This window comes from Adiantum capillus-veneris, chromosome 9, assembly GCF_014529385.1.
Source record: "Adiantum capillus-veneris isolate H3 chromosome 9, ASM1452938v2, whole genome shotgun sequence".
Taxonomy (NCBI): Eukaryota; Viridiplantae; Streptophyta; class Polypodiopsida; order Polypodiales; family Pteridaceae; genus Adiantum; species Adiantum capillus-veneris.
The window spans coordinates 11,932,747-11,949,215 of record NC_140939.1 but is presented as its reverse complement, the minus strand read 5'-3'; the positions used below and the strand labels follow the sequence as shown (position 1 = coordinate 11,949,215).

The window sequence follows — 16,469 nt, the reverse complement described above, 5'->3', positions numbered from 1 at the left end:
GGTGTTCCCATCTTCTCTCTCGTAGTACTTGCCTACCTGGTTTAATGGCACTGGCTGAGGAACTTCGAGCTCTTTGATTTCTTCCTCAATTTGAGTTATTGGTTTTTTATGCTAGATTTCTCTAGGCATTTTCCAACATTAGTCCACATGTTTGGTCTTATTCTGAGAAACTCAACTAATGTTATGGTACAGGTGACTGGGGTAGATATAAAATCTATAAACCCTTTTGGATAGATGACCTTGCTGGAAGACAATCTTTGTGATGGGATTGTAATAACATCTGACTTGGCCTCCTGGTCCTTTATAGGAAGGTATTGTTCTTAGCTAATGGGGTTGAATGTCCATACACTGTACAAATCCTTTGTCTCCCCAATACGATTACACTTCTAGATTTATTTGAGATCCAGTCTCAGTTTCCTCTATTGGTAGAAGAAACACTTATTTTACATCACCGGTCTGGTTTACTTGTTTGCTTAGCTCACTCTCTTCATTGGCCTCTCTGACTTGTTTCCATCTATTTCTTTACTTCTGGTATATCTAGGTTAAATCCTTCGAAAGAGTTATTCATGGTATTCAACACTATCCTTGGTTCTAATGTTGGGTCCTTGAGCTTTGGTACGTGCTCCTAGCTAGGATTTGGTTCTTTTCATTCGTTGTTTGGTGGATTATTGGTGTATGTGGGACAAGGATCACATCCTCAGGTTTTTCAATTGGTAGTTCTAGTAAAGCTTGGGCTGCTTGAATCATTCTCTTGCACATTTCAAGCCTTTTCTTTTCTAGTTCCGCATATGGATATGTCATCCATCTCTGTTCTTGGGTTTGATTGTTTTTAAGTCACATTTCGTAGGCTTTCAAGAGGGCATCTAATGGCTCATTGACCTTCTCGACCAACAACGATCCTCTTGAACTAGCACTTTTCAGTTTCTCTTTGGTGGATGGTTCTTCTGGAGGCTAAGACGTCTCTATAAGAGAAGGTGCAACCCCTTCCTCATGTTGTCTTATCTTCTCTTTAGCTTGGGTAAGCTCCTCATCTAGGGATTTATGCTCTTGTTCCCTACGTGCTTTCATCCTAGCCTTTCTAACTTTCCTACTATTTTGTTTTCTTTTGGTTTTTTGACTAGGTGCATCGGTCTTTCGTTCACCTGTTCTCTGGACTCGCTTTAGTTTTTGTTTTCTTTGTCTCTAGATTTCCAAGCTACTAGATAGCTGAACAATTCTTGAGACATTCACAGTGATCTTTATGACTCAGTTTGGGTTTTTTTGGCAGTAAGGGATCAAGTGAATGACGCCACGATCAAGACAATAGGCATTGAATTGAGTGATCTCCGTTTGAGGACATTGTTTGACGAAGTGGTTGTCACAACTTTTGTGACAAATTGTCTCTGGTTGAGAAGCTTCTTCTTGCATTTCCCCTTGGTTGTAAACAGGCTCTGACCTAGCTAAGTCGCTATCCACAATGAACCACAATGTCCTTTTTTCCATCTCATACCTTCTTTCTTCATGTCAAAACGCAGGAGGTGAAGGTTGTACCGACCTCACCACTCCATGTGTTTCTCTCATCTTCTGTCGCTTTGAAGGGCAGTACCTGCTTTGGTTGTTATAACACATCGTAGTTGGTACTATCTCTTGTTTATTAGATGCTTCCATCATCGGTGTGTATCTCATGTCTACAGTCATTCTAGCACCTGGCATGGAGGTTGTTGTCCTAAGACATGTTGTGGCCTTGAAACTCCTATTCGACTTGACACATTCCCCTTAACATGTCTAGGTGGAGTAGGTGCTACTACTTAAACAAGTTGTACATATCTCTCCCTAGCATATTCCATGCTATAATAGCACTCTTATCTCGTATGGTTTGTCCTGTATTGTGAACTATGCCTTTCTGCAAGAATTCTTCGATGAATTCCTCAAACAGCTCGTCTAGAGTCTCAAATTCCCAGCCTTTATTGAGTCGAACCACGTAGCCGCATAATCTTTCAGAGTCAGTATGAATCCCACAAACTGTGTCACAAAATCCAAAACTTCCTTTGCTCTAATCACTCTTCTGAAAGCTGCTACGTGATCTCTTGGATCTTTATCTTCGAAGTATTTTTTGTTTACCCATTTGGACTTGGGATGGTCTAACCCACCGATTGTCTACAAGTCTAATGGTAGATACTTCCATTCCTTCTCTTGTTTCAGGACTTCTACTATGCCTAGGTTCTTCTTTGATTTCATTGTCTAGTTCATATCCTCGTGAGTGTTTCCCCATAGGTGGGTCTTCTTTGAAACTCTCTCTCGATTCTTACTATTTTTGCATAAGGTAACCCTATTGTAGTTGGTCTAACGGTCGGTCCTCGGCCTTCACTCAAATACAAATATGATGGAAATAATGGTGGTGCACTTAGTCCTAGGTTGATTGGATAACCACCTCTATTGATATCTGGTCTTGGTATGATATCCTGAGGAACTCCAGGCGGATAGATCGGCATTTCCACTCTCCTTGTCTGGTCTGATAGATACTCGATTGTATGTTGGTCTTCTTTAGAGGGATTGGTAGTTCTATTGGAGACTCTTTCATTAGGGAGATCCACTTGAGGAGGCATGTCTACCATCTATGTGATCATTTCATCTCTCGTTATCGCTCTAGGAGAATCCAAGTGGCTCCCTTTTTGGAATTCTCGTAGAAATTCTCGTGTTTGGTGGGGGTATCTAAGGTCCTCCATTGACCAAATATCCACCTATTTCTAATGCATTTTGTCAGTTCGTGCTTTCTACATCTCTGCATTCTGTTAGTTTGTGCTTTCTACAACTCTGTATTCTCGTCCATACTTGTCAACAACTATAGATTTCCATTTCCAATCGACTTCGTATGTATAGACATATAAGAGCTTATAATTCGTGAGCTCTTCTAGGTATGGCTCTGAGCACCTATAAAGGTTGACCTCACTGTCATCAAAATGATTCTATATAGTCCTTTACTCTCATGATCTGTGATCCAAACTCTCTCAACAAAATTGTTCTTCATCAACTATAACTTTGGAAGATCCATTATGGGCGGATGCTCCTCTATCGTTGGGATCCCGAAGCTTGTATAAGCTGAGTTTGAATCTAAAGTAGACATGATTTCTAGGATTAACAGGTCTAGCTTGATGTAAGAAGACTTATTCCAATGTGTTCAAGTGCTTCAGTTAGGGAAAACTTAAAACTATGTCCAAAATTGCGATCGTTTTCTCACAATGCTCTCAAATTGTCACTTTAGAGACTCCTAAATTCCGGATGCATTTTGAAGCCTCAAGCAACGTTTTTTTGAACACTGACCAACAATGAATGACTCGAAGGGTCTTTCATTTTTGTTCAGGGATTGCACTAAATGTTGTAGAGCTACTCTAGAGCTTCATTTTGATTTTAAAAAAAAATTGAATTTGATACCGGGAGCTCAAGTTATGGCCAAAACAGTCTTCTATCACATTCAATCCTCCTGTAGGTCAATTCTGGAAATTTTTGAGTGCCAACACTAGATGCATGCTTTTATCCACTTAGAGCTTGTTTTTGGAATGATATTTGGGATTCTAGGGTCAAAAGGAAGTCCTTTGACTAGTCAAAATTCCTATCTGGCCTCAACATGTGCATGGAGTCTTCATACACATATGATGTCTCCTAAATTAGAATTGCTCCAAAATTTAATTGTAGACTCTCCTTGATGTACTCTAACCACTCCAAATCTCAGTTTGTGATTCTGACACTTTTACTCAAGCCTATTGCTCCTTCTTTTCTTTGGTTGCTTGCAACTTCCCTGAGAGGTTAGCTAAGCCAAAAATGATCCAAATTGAATAAAATTTGGTCTCTAGGCCTATTTTGTGATGGCAAACACTTCTATAAGCTTAGATGTAAGTTTTGATCTCTTATTTGGCACTTGAGACATCATACACATATGATGTCTTTTGGCTCACGTTTCACTTTTGCTTCTACCCAAGGTGCTCCTTGATTAATACAACAAGAATCTGTGCTCACAAAAAAAATTTGGATGTAAAAAATGCACAAAATCACTACTTTTTTACCTTTACCTTCTTGGAATTGCTTAAATCTCCTTAAACTCAAGGATATGTATCCAAATGAGATAAAATTTTGCAAACAACTTAAATCATCATTTCCAAACCTCTTGTGTGGTTAAAATTGCAATTGGACTTTCAGAACTTGACTTGAGACATCGTACACGTATGATGTCTAAGTACTCAGATTTTGGGACTGTCTTCACCTTAGGTTCCCCCTATCATAAGCAACAAGAATATATGATCATATCAAAGTTTAAATCTCAAAATTGCTCTCAAAACACAAATTTTATTTCATGAAATGCAAAATCACACTTTTCTCTCAAGAGATATGTCCAAAATGATTCAAACTTGGCTAGGATGCTCAAAACAATATGTCAAAGCACACTATAGTGACAAATGGTTAGTTTTGTTCAAAAAGTACTCCAAGAGACGTCATATGCGCATGATGTCTACGTGCTCCAAATTGGATGAAACTTGGTCTCTAAGCTTGTTTCGCGTATGATGTCTAGCTGGTCAAATCGAGGTGAAACTTGCTCTTGAGGTCCTCAGTACACTGGTAACCCAGAGTAGCTCTCAGAATTCAATTCCAACACTTTTTGTGCTACATATGATCAATTCAATCATTCACTTTGCCTAGATCTGTCTTGTGACCTTTACAAGCCTAAAAATGCTTCAAGTTCAATGGAGTTTTTCCTATTTGCTTCTTAAATGCTATAGATCACAAGGGTGCACTAAGGTGTATCTTTTGACGGCAAATCTTACCTCTAGGACATCATACATGTATGATGTTATCTAGTCAAAATGGACTTCTGTTTCTACCCCAGGTGCTCCTTGATATGTATTATATGCAAAGTGCTCACAACAAATTTAGGAAATAAAAAAAATTGCACAAAATCACCACTTTTTGACAAAGAAATTTCCCAAAAGAGAAAAATCTAATTAATGCTCAATCTATATGCCCAAATAAAATGAAATTTGTTGTATGTGCTCAACACAACATGCAAAATAGGCGTGTAAATTCAAATGGATATTTTTGCTGCCATAATTATCCTTTAGACATCATACGTGTATAATGTCTGCTCATGGATTTTTTGCTAGAATTTATTCACAAGCATCACCAAGTCTCCAATACTAGTTTTTAAGCACGTCTTCCAATTTTCATGCAAAAATATGCTCAGAATTGATCAAAACCCTAGTCTCAAGGTGTACTTAGGGTGAAACACCCCTTTTGAACACTCTGATGCAGTTAGATATTTCAAATTTGGTCTCCAAATGCCTCTTGAGACATCATACACGTATGATATCCAAGTTTGCATAATTTAAATTTTTCTACACAGAACTCTTGCAAATGTCCTCTTATATGCACAACATCAATCAGTCATGAAAATATGTCAACAAAAATCTGTTTATTACATTTTTGCCCTCAAAATAAACTTTTCAGAGATCATGAATTCAAACAAGCACTTTATCAAATAATTCAATGATGAATAGCTCTAGATCATAATCAGCATGTCCTACCTAAAACTGCTCATACACATCATATGGGGTTTTGCTTTTATGAGTAGAAAAACTCTTCATTCCTTACAAGGACTAGCAAAAGCTTTTATCACCTCACAAGTCACTTGAACACCAACAACTACTCTAATCTACTACAAATCCAAACTAAATCTATCTAGTTGTAGCAAGAGACATGTTTCTTGGTTGTCCACTTGATCTCGTAATATCCTCTTCCGGATCCACTTAAGAAAAAGTCTTTCTTTAATCAAAACTAAAGTAAGCAACCATCACACGAGTGTTAGTGGGACTACATATTCAAGTCCTTGTGTCCCCGACAGTGGCGCCAATGATGCAGGAGCGAATCACACCACCTATAAAGTGCATGCAACACTACCTAGATCAACATAATGTTAAGTGAGGACACATATGACACGATAGGCGCACGGAGGCAATCTCTATAGCTTGTCAGGCTCATACCATCCCACACATACAACACTTTGGAAGGCCAACTAAACCAAAATCAGGAATCTCACTGCTCTCAACTACACCACCCAACCCACATACACACAAACGGAAGTAAACTCACCAAATCATACTAGAATTGTATAAAACTTAAGGAACACCATCCCCTCACTAGGATACACCTGTCCCAAAGCCTCTACACTCAAAATCCTCACTCCAAACCATCTGCAAAAAACGCGTATGAAGAGAGAGAAGAATTTTGGAAGTGCTTGAAACTGAAATCTATGAGTACATATAGCTTATGTTGTCACGATTCTAATGACTACTTGCACACAAAAAACAGACATCGTTTAATACACTTACGACCACAAATAGCTCATAGATGCATTAGCACGCGTACTCAGTTTCACGTGGAATGCTTGGCATTATTGCGTAGCTCTCTCCGAGACTATCACAATGGGGCAATCAGATCTCCAATGCGATGAGCGAGCAGGGAGTGAAGTCAGGCTGAACCTCATGCTCTCTCTCTTCCTCTCTCACACACGGTCGGATGGCAGCTCAAAACCTTGATTATGATAAAGTTCTCTTTACAAAATGACCTAGGTACCTTATATATTAAGGCTACCGTAGGTTTAACCTAAAATGGAGTTCAATGGGTCAAATGGATTTGTATTTACAATATGGAAGTGCCATTGCACCCCGGCTTCTGCAACTAGAATAACTACTCATGACAAATGATGTTTTTAACCATAGTCCGTATCATTTCATAACTCTCAAAGAATAAGGTTGTGGTACAAAAATTGAGTTATGTCGTACCGTTGACACATGGGTCAACAAACATCACGATGCGTTACATATATCCCATGCCTGTTGCTCTAACTCCACATTTGGGATTAAATCCCCTGCCACATGGCATGCTCGCAGCAGCCTTCCTTCAATAGCCTCCAAATTTCACAAAAAAACTTATCAAAAAAGTTTATCTTTCTGCCCCACTTCCTCCTCTTGCCATTTGCTGCTCAAGGATCTGATGATTGAGCTGTCAAATTTCCCTCAAAGCTTGTATATTGGGCTTCAACGCCGCCTTCATGCTTCACACTTTGACCTCCGTATGGCAAATAGCAAGCACCAAAATGGAGGAATAAAACATATGATCCTCCATGGTTGTCATGGACTTCAAACTTCAACTTGCTCTAACTTTGCCCTTTGATCTCCGATTGACGTGCCGTCACTTCCACCTGGTTCCCCATCCCACACACTATCTCTGCAAACCCTGGCAAGCTTCAAAAAAATTTAGATGGCTCATTTTCCAACACATTCAATTGAGCACATAATCAACCCCTACTAAAACTTCAAACCCTTGTACCTTGGCCACCGAGACTTCGATTGTCGATCCATAATTATCGACATGCTCCACTCTTGAAGCACTGCAAACATACACTTCAGAATCTCCCTTGCCAAACTTGCACTTTATACCTGCTTCATTGCTCATGCATGCACCTGCTAGACCATCCATACCTGCTTATGCCCTCTGTTATGGTCGACACACTTTGGTTGTACCAGCGGTGAATAAAGCTACTTAATAAGAATTAAATAGGTCTCCTACTCATGAATTGTACAACACATTGGAAATATTGTCCCCCTCAAGGAACATGTTGTGCTTGATGTTCATTATACATTCTTTGAAGATTTAATATAACATCTCCACTCACAATTGTGAGTATGGGGAAAAAAATTGAAGATAATTTAGAATTTGATGTTTCACCTGAATTGAATATGGAACTGCAAGCCGTTCTTAGCCTATTTTGTCAATAACCATAATGGAAAGGAAATATGATTTGGACAATTGACTCTTAAAAACCATTTTTTGAAAACTATAAGAACCTGTAAGGATCTAGCCAAACTTACCATACACGCCTAAAATTAGAATCATTGATTGAGGGTAGGATTGTTGGCAACACATTGACTGTTAATTGTGGATTCTTTCTGTGTCAAAAACCTTGGGAAATGCTATTGATGGTGAGTTTGACTGGATTTATGTAGATCAACAATCACCCTATCATCTCTGTAGAAGGTTGTACCCATGTGGCTAGTCACGTCATGTTTACCTGCTATGCATGATGGGTAAGTGAGAACATGTTGAGAATAGTGGGTGGAGAGGACGAGACCACGAATTTCAATTGCATGTTGGTAATCTCCTTTGCTTGCTCTTGTGTTTAACCTCACATATTGTGGTTGTGAATGGGTTGCCTACAACCCAAATCTACTGTTTGAGTGTTCCAATTGAAGTATTTTCCACAATTTTCTATTGAAGAAGGGTTAGAGAGGTATTGCTAATCCATTGGAGACCTTCTAACTCATTTTTAAACACCTTGAAAATGATGGATCAAGATTTTTTGTGCACTCACCTTTCGATTAGTAGGTGATTTAGGGCTAGTATAACATTCACGTTTTTGCTTTGTTGCATTCCAAGCGTGTTTCTTACAAAAATTCTCAGTCTAATTATGAGGTTGACATGGTCTACGTTTTTCTTTTGGTTTGTTAGTTTCTTGCTTGCTCACTAGTCGGTGTGATAAGAAATTTTCTTATGGAAAAAAGATTAGGTGTATAATTATGTAATGAGGAATATTGAGGAGAAGTAGACTTCTAGGGATGCCATGTGAGATTGTCACCCATAAGAAGTACATTACAACTATCAAAATTTTGCAAATCATGTTGGCATAAATGAGGAATGTGACATGAATTGTCAAGTAGGTGCATAGTGCCACATAAGGTGTCCTTGATCCACACTAAATGAAATTGATTTGCAAGCCCAATGTCTGAGTAAGGCTCTCTAGCACTCTCTTGCCACCCTAGAAGAGCTAGTTGTTCTCCTTCGACCGTGCAAAGTGTGCGGTAGCTCCAATCAGACTTCAACCATCGTGTCAAACATGTGTTCAACTAGCCTTTGAAGCAATCCACAAAATGATATTGCAAATTATATGATGTCATGGGGGCAGGGATCAAAATCATGCACCATGGAAGGCAATATGTCCCACTTGCCTTGTCTATATCCCAAGTTTATATGCAAGAGAAACTAGATTTGTTGTTTTCCACTCATATAACAAGTGCAACCCTAAAAAATGGTACAACAAAGCGACTATCCCCCAAATTGCAAAACCATGCTACTCATCAGCTCTTGACATTAAAGCATGCAACCTGCTAGACAAAATGAGCACTCGGGCATACCTAGAAGAAATGTCTCAAGCACTTAGTAGTTTGTAAGGTATATTGTTGATGTTAGGTCATGTCCAAAGTGGGCAACCCAAGGGCCAACATGGAATCCTGCATGAACTAAGATCCACATGAAGTAAGAAATGCATCTAGATCCAAACGCATGACCAGAGCATGTGAAAGCTAACGCTGCATACGTTGAGGTCAGTATGGAGCACAAAAACTATGTAGAGTAAAGGGGCCAGTATTAGAACCTTTAAGCTCGCGCTTGCCAATCTTGAGCGTGCGAGCAGCCAATTTAGTTTTGAAAAGCGCCACAGATGCCTGGCAATGGGCAGAAGCTGGAAAACAAAACTCACTTGTTGCGGTGCTACATACAAAAAACGCGATAGGCGCTCGGGAAAAAGGTGTAAAAAATGATTTAGTACAACCAAGGGCCAATTTAGACTTGGTCGTAGGCCAGATTTGAACCCAAATCCGATGAATAGCGTGACTCAACATCAACTGGCTTAACCATCAAACCCACGTCCGCTGGTGCTAGAATTGGGGTATGATAATGTTTTAAGTGAAACCCATCCCATGACTGGCCCCTTTACCCTAGTAGGTTTGTTTGCCCAATGTATCCATATCTATACTATATATAATTGAGCTTAAAATTTTCAAGGAAGGAGAGGGGATCCATGTGTCACTCTCTCCTTCATTTACAAGAACCTTAGGAAACAATTGGTTTGAGATGTAAAAGTGAAGGGTAAGTCACAGGTCATTTGATTTATTTGAAATGTAAAAGTGAAAGGTAAGTAGCAAGTACTTCTGATGGTAGAAAATGAAAAGACTTAATTTTGACTTTTCAATTCTGTCAAAAAGTCACAATACTTATTAATATATATATATATATATTTTTTATTTTTTTTTTAAACTCTTAAGGAAGGTCATGGAGTTTCACTCCAACCTTCAATTTTGAAGGGTGATTACTTTTGTTTTTGTAAAGGGTGGCTCTACTTGGTAGCTTGGGAAAATAACGAGCAGCGAGATGTGCCATGCTTTGATAAGTTGGTCCACCTCAAACATGCATGTGTGTGTGTGTGTGTGTGTGTGTGTGTATGTGTGAGAGAGAGAGAGAGAGAGAGAGAGAGAGATGCAACACATCGCAGGTCTAAGAGAGAGAGAGATCAGGTTTCATTTTCTACGGCACTGTCGTGTGTGTCGCAGGTCTGAGAGAGGGATCAGGTTTCATTTTCTACGGCAGCGTCGTGTGTGTCGCAGGTCTCACCCCAAACTCGATCATGAACACAACCCACCACTTACTTCATGTACAACTTCTTAAATGTTGCCGCAAACAGGCCTCATGTAGTCTCCTCTATCAACACCCTTGGGGGTTGCCAACAGTTGATCCGCCACAAGCCCCACACCCTTTTACAACGTCAATCCTCTGTTGTGGCCAGAATGCAAAGACTCTGGATCCAGTACATGTCCATTTGCCACAAGCGCTTGTTGAGCCACATACTCCTCTACCGTTGCGTGTCTGCCATCCTTGATCCCGACGACCTCATTTTTTGCCTGCGGCCCTCCATACCACGAGAGAGAGAGAGAGAGAGAGAGAGAGAGAGAGAGAGAGAGAGAGAGAGAGAGAGAGTCAGAGTCCCACATGCGTCTCCACACTTTCTTCATCTTTTTTCGGCCAGTCAGCGGATGCTACACTGTTGAGAGCTCCAACATGACCATCCAGGCTTTTTAGCTTTCCCAACTTTTCACATCTTGAACTCCTAACATAGGCAAGGAAAACGGGGTTCTACAAGGGGACATGTGGCATTTCCTGCTGCTACAATTCTCATGGCAACGGTCATGCAGGGCGGGTCTTCGATTCAATGTTGGGAAAATGTGTCTCACCTTAATATCATGTTGTTTTCAATTTCAAAAATGTCGATTGAGGGAAAGGGAAAAAGGAGAAATTTCGCCCCAAAATAGACAAAAATAGTGTGAAAACCTGCAAAATAAACCTAATTTTCCTCTTGGAAAATTAAAGGAAAGCAATTTTGTATCTTTGAAAAAATGATTTTTCCACAACACTTATGTGATTGCATTGGCGAGGGTATTGGCCTTGGTCTTGGAGTTAGCAATCCTTTGCTCATTTGGATCCTCCTTGGTGTTGCATACCTAATGTGGGCCCTTTGCCTCCCCCTAGAAATGATGACTCCGGTCTCTTATTGTAGGGCTGCCTCCATGTCATTTTGCTTACATTTAGAGCCTAGTCACTTCGGAACGGCTAAATAGCCTTCCAGCTTTGTTTGCAAGTCAAGAAAACCGGTTGCTTCAAAGATAAATGCTTGATTTGACTGAGTGATGAGACAGATCTTGAGCAGGTTCTTGCTAACCGAGAGGGCCTCAAAAGTCAACCATGTGAAAGACTATATCCGTTTTGAGGCTCTTAACTACCACGATTAGATAGGTAGAGAGAGAAGAGCCAGCTCATGATCGAGCAAAAAGTAGGCTCGCTGGTACACGCAACCAGGCTCTTAGCCTCTCACATGCTTCATTTTAATACTACAAACTAGACATGCAGCATGGGGGGGGGGGGGGGGGGGAGAGAGAGAGAGAGAGAGAGAGAGAGAGAGAGAGAGAGAGATGGTTTTCTTCCTATTGACGTGGTTTGAGACCCGTTAATCTTGAGACCGACTAATCTCGACTCTCAGCTATTAAGCGTAGGCAAACCTTATCCAATCCAAACATTGTTTGCAACAAGTCATCACGTTGCATAGTAAGTTAGAAGAGAGAGAGAGAGAGAGAGACGAGGGAGACGAGGGAGAAGAAGAAGAAGAAGAAGAAGATCACAAGAGACCTAAAATTTTTAGCCGATGAACGTTGATTCTTGAACTCACATACTTATACAAGGAGAGGGGGACATAACTTTTAATATCATAGAAACAATCACAGTGGCCTCAAATGTTAACGGAGAGAGAGAGAGAGAGAGAGAGAGAGAGAGAGAGAGAGAGAGAGAGAGAGAGATCATCCTTAAAGGTCAGATTGACCTATGGGACCGAGTACAACATGTAACATGCTTGAAGACTATGGATATAAGGTGGTCACTGGCAAGTTGAATCCATGAGGTGGCTAGGAGAGAAAGGTATCTAGGCCATGGTATGGGCTAAAATGTGGGTAAAGCAAGTTTGATGTGATCAAAAGCTGAGCACTCATGTAGGGGATGATGATGGCACTCTCAAATTGTTGAGGTATAATTCGCGTACAAAAAGAGACTCTCCTCCATGTAGTGCCCCAATGCTCTGTCTCCCATTTAAGGGAGTGAGAGCTAAGCCAAATGGCTGCTATGGTATAAAATATGGGTAAGGGCAAGCATGTGAATGGTTGAATACAGTCTGATCTCTCAAAGAAGAACATGCATGTGTGTATATATGTGTGTGTGTGTGTATATGTGTGTGTGTGTGTGTGTATTTTGCAGCACGCCCTTTCTTTTAGCATGATGCCCAAAACTCTTGCAAAGAGAAACGATTGAGTGAACTTTTCTGTTTTCATTACACTCACATTTTAAGGTGCCAATGGTGCCCAAATGTACACAAACAAACAATATGCGCCTTATATTACTAGCATGCTTATGGTCAATTGCAAGAGACCTCAACATCCATGCGATGAGTCTTGGTAGATGCAAGTGTACATGCTAGCTAGATTGAGTGCAATCCAACCAGTAAATTTTGAAATTTACTTACATATAGAGACAAAGTTGCTATAGTCATGCAATTACCCCCAGGTCACACACCCATCATGAATACTGTCTTTGAGAGATTTGTCCTTGGTCAATCCACAAGAATGTGGAGAGTAACTACACTTCATTAGTTGTTCAATTTTACGCTCGAAAAGGTAGACATAGTGTTGATCCAAAAGATAGATTTGTGCTTGGTTGATGTGAATGTGGAGGGCAATTAGACCTTGTGTGTTGTTATACATTGTCATCCAGAAAGTAGTTATAGTGGTGGTTGATACACAAGTGTATTAAAGAGCTATAAAAGCTCACATGAGAATCATAGGCATTTTTCCACATTTTCCCTCCATGTGAAGGAAAGGAGCACAATGGCTGCTTCAATTGACGCACATGTAGTCGCGCAACACGCGGGTCACATACTAGTACTAAATAATCAAGAAAAGAGACTGCAACTCTACTTGTCTTACAATAAGGGCACATCCACTAATCTAGATCCCAAGTTAGTTGTATTTGAGTGTAAGTAAGAATTACAAGAAAAAAGCTTTTACTATTATATTACAGTTTCTTTTACACTCAATATGGCACTAATCACCATGTTCCATTAAGACTCAATATGGCACCAATCACCATGTTCCATTGATAAGAAATCGTGATGGTTCACCCGCTCTATCGATTTATAAAAGCATGCCATTTCTTTTCTCTTGTATAGAGATCCTCTCTATTGTGAGATAATTTATATTAGAAAAACAGGCCATCTTAATTTTGAATTAACTTGTTTAACAAGCAACCTTGCCAGCAAAAGTAGTGCATTGACAGGGCATTAGATAAATTGGTTGGAGCTTTGTTGTTCTCCAAAAGGATTAAAAAGACTTGATGCATGCTTTCCATGATTTTTCTGTGAAGCGGAATAAGCTCCTGAGTCCTAGAGCATCAACTGTCACAAATCACTTAAGAGTCTCTTTCATTTGTCTTTATACTTTATTGTCGTTATGATTTTGTGACACTGAAAGTTTTGTAGGAATCAACAAAGTGCTTAAGGAGCTTTATTGTCGCTGTAGTTTTGTAGGAATCTACAAAAGGTCAACTTTACATAAGCGTTTTTTTTTTTGGGTGGTGACAAATAGATGCTTATTTGGCTAGAAAAAGTCACCTTTGGCATAGGTTACCTTGACCTTTTATCTAATGGACAAAGCCAATGATTTCTCTTAGTGCTAAGTAGTGCGAGCATTATTGCCTTTTGCTATTGTATGATTGACAAGGTGGGGATTGCACCCAACCCATGCTCAAACAAGCACACACATCAAAAGGGTTTTGTTTATGTGATTTGTTTGCAACCGAGTGACAATTGGTTGCCATTTTCTTGGAAACCCTTCCATCTTATGTAGCAATACACTTGTTGAAACTCCCACGGGGGATAGAGCGTTGAAACTCCCACAGGGGATAGAGAGGAAGGGCAACGTAAGGATAAAAAAATATTTTGCCTAGATTTGAAGCTTTCTAAAGGGAAAAACATCTCTCTCTACTCCCTCTCTTTTGTCATCTCACCTCCTCCCATTGTGAATCCAATGGTAGATCTTCCAAATGAACAAGTGAGAAGTTTTGATTCTTATTTGCAATTTTCTACAAACAAGTGAGACTTGTAAATAGACCCTAAACTATCTACTCGCTTTAAATAAGCTAAAAATCTTGATTTTATCATTTATTATGCTAATTAGTAAAGCGGCACCGCCTTCAGCGGTGGCATGGCCCCTTTTACCCTCAAGTTCCTCACTCTTGACAAATTTCACAAAAGAAGATCAAGAAAATTACTCTCTCTCTCTCTCTCTCTCTCTCTCTCTCTCTCTCTTTCTTTGGACTTTAGTTTGTGGGCGTGGTAAAGACTAATAGAGAGAGGAGGAGGTGGAGGCTCATAGCGAGAACACATCTTTCAAATTTAACACACCTTGCAGATTTTTTTAAAAAAAAACTTATTTCAAGCATCCAGTGTACATATGTCATCTTATATGAACACACGTCTGCACAACAATGTATGACAAAGGCTTATTGATTAAAAAAATATGATCATGTGCATTTCTAGCCACAAAATGTAAAAGAATGGCTGGCGCTCATTCTGCAAAACCTGTAGATGTACCCACCACCATGAGCTTGGACCTGCTCATCGTCGACGACTTGAGCCTGCCTGCCATTGATATTCAGTTTGTGGTTGAGCCTCTCTATTTTTTTTTATCCAACGACATCTGGCTCCTCATATGTGCCTCGCAACAGCAGTTGGTACGTCGTCATTACTTTCTTTAAGGGCAGAGAGGGAGAGAGATTGGGAGGAGCCCTTTTGGTCAACGACCTGGGTACTTAGGATCTTGGCTCTTGCTTGCATCCGTGTCTCCGTCAGTGCATTGCTTTGATCACATATCCATTAACCCCCTACCTCACTCTGGCGGCACACACATTGTGTGCCGATGCCATTCCCCACCCTCATCTCCAGTGTCTGCCTCAATGTTTGAGGAAGAATTCATATTCTCCCAACGGCATTGGCATGGTTGTGGCACTGCTCTACATTCTCGTGGGCTCTTATTCTCCCAACGGCACTGGCGTGGGCCGTCACAAAATTTGAAGGCATTGGTGCTGCTGTAAATTCTCGTGGGCACCCAGCGGCCCCTTTTATTGTTCGTAGCCTTCGGCTCATAGCTATCGACACATGGCAAAGCTCTCTCTCTCTCTCTCTCTCTCTCTCTCTCTCTCTCTCTCTCTCTCTCTCTCTCCTCTCGAGCAATCGAGGCTTCTCAAAGGCACGACTCTTTGGTTTGCAGAAGATCTTACACCCTCCCAACTCAAGTAGAAGAAGATAGAACTCCAAAAAGTGTGTGAAGCGTGCACTGCAAGAAAATGGGCAGTTTTATCGAGGAGGTTAAGCCATTGTCCACGAGTTTTGAACTTCAAAACCGGCTACCCCCTCACCTCTCCCCCCTCCTCCTTAGGTTTCATCCTTTTTGCCTTTCTTTGGACCCTCAGTCCTTAAGTGAGATGTATTTAACAACTCCTCTCCGTAGATGAAACCCTTTATAATGTTTTGTTTTTGCGGTCCCATAGGTCATATTTGACCCCCATGCACGATAATATATCTATCTATCTATCTCTCTCTCCATGCATGCCTTTTTTCTCTCACCCAACCCATGCTCAAACAAGCACACAAATCAAAGAGTTTTGTTTATGTGATTTGTTTGCAACCGAGTTACAATTGGTTGCCATTTTCTTGGAAACCCTTCCATCTTATGTAGCAACACACTTGTTGAAATTCCCACGGGGGATAGAGCATTGAAACTCCCACGGGGGATAGAGCGGAAGGGCAACGTAAGGATAGAAAAATATTTTGCCCATATTTGAAGCTTTCTAAAGGGAAAAACATCTCTCTCTACTCCCTCTCTTTTGTCATCTCACCTCCTCCCATTGTGAATCCAATCGTAGCGATCTTCCAAATGAACAAGTGAGAAGAGATTCTTATTTGGAATTTTCTACAAACAAGTGAGACTTGTAAATAGACCCTAAATTATCTACCA

At 40.3% G+C, this 16,469-nt stretch overlaps 1 long non-coding RNA gene across 2 annotated transcripts; it reads right to left on the bottom strand.

The window, feature by feature from the left end:
- Nucleotides 1–6,575: 6,575 nt before the first annotated feature.
- Nucleotides 6,576–12,002, bottom strand: LOC147450138 (uncharacterized). 2 transcript variants are annotated; one of them, XR_015189254.1, is made up of 2 exons: nucleotides 7,357–12,002; nucleotides 6,576–7,271 (listed from the first exon to the last, which is right to left on the bottom strand). It is a non-coding gene; the product is annotated as an uncharacterized LOC147450138 (long non-coding RNA). The 2 variants fall into 2 exon arrangements; XR_015189255.1 differs by having other exon boundaries at nucleotides 6,576–7,263.
- Between the last annotated feature and the right edge of the window lie 4,467 nt (nucleotides 12,003–16,469).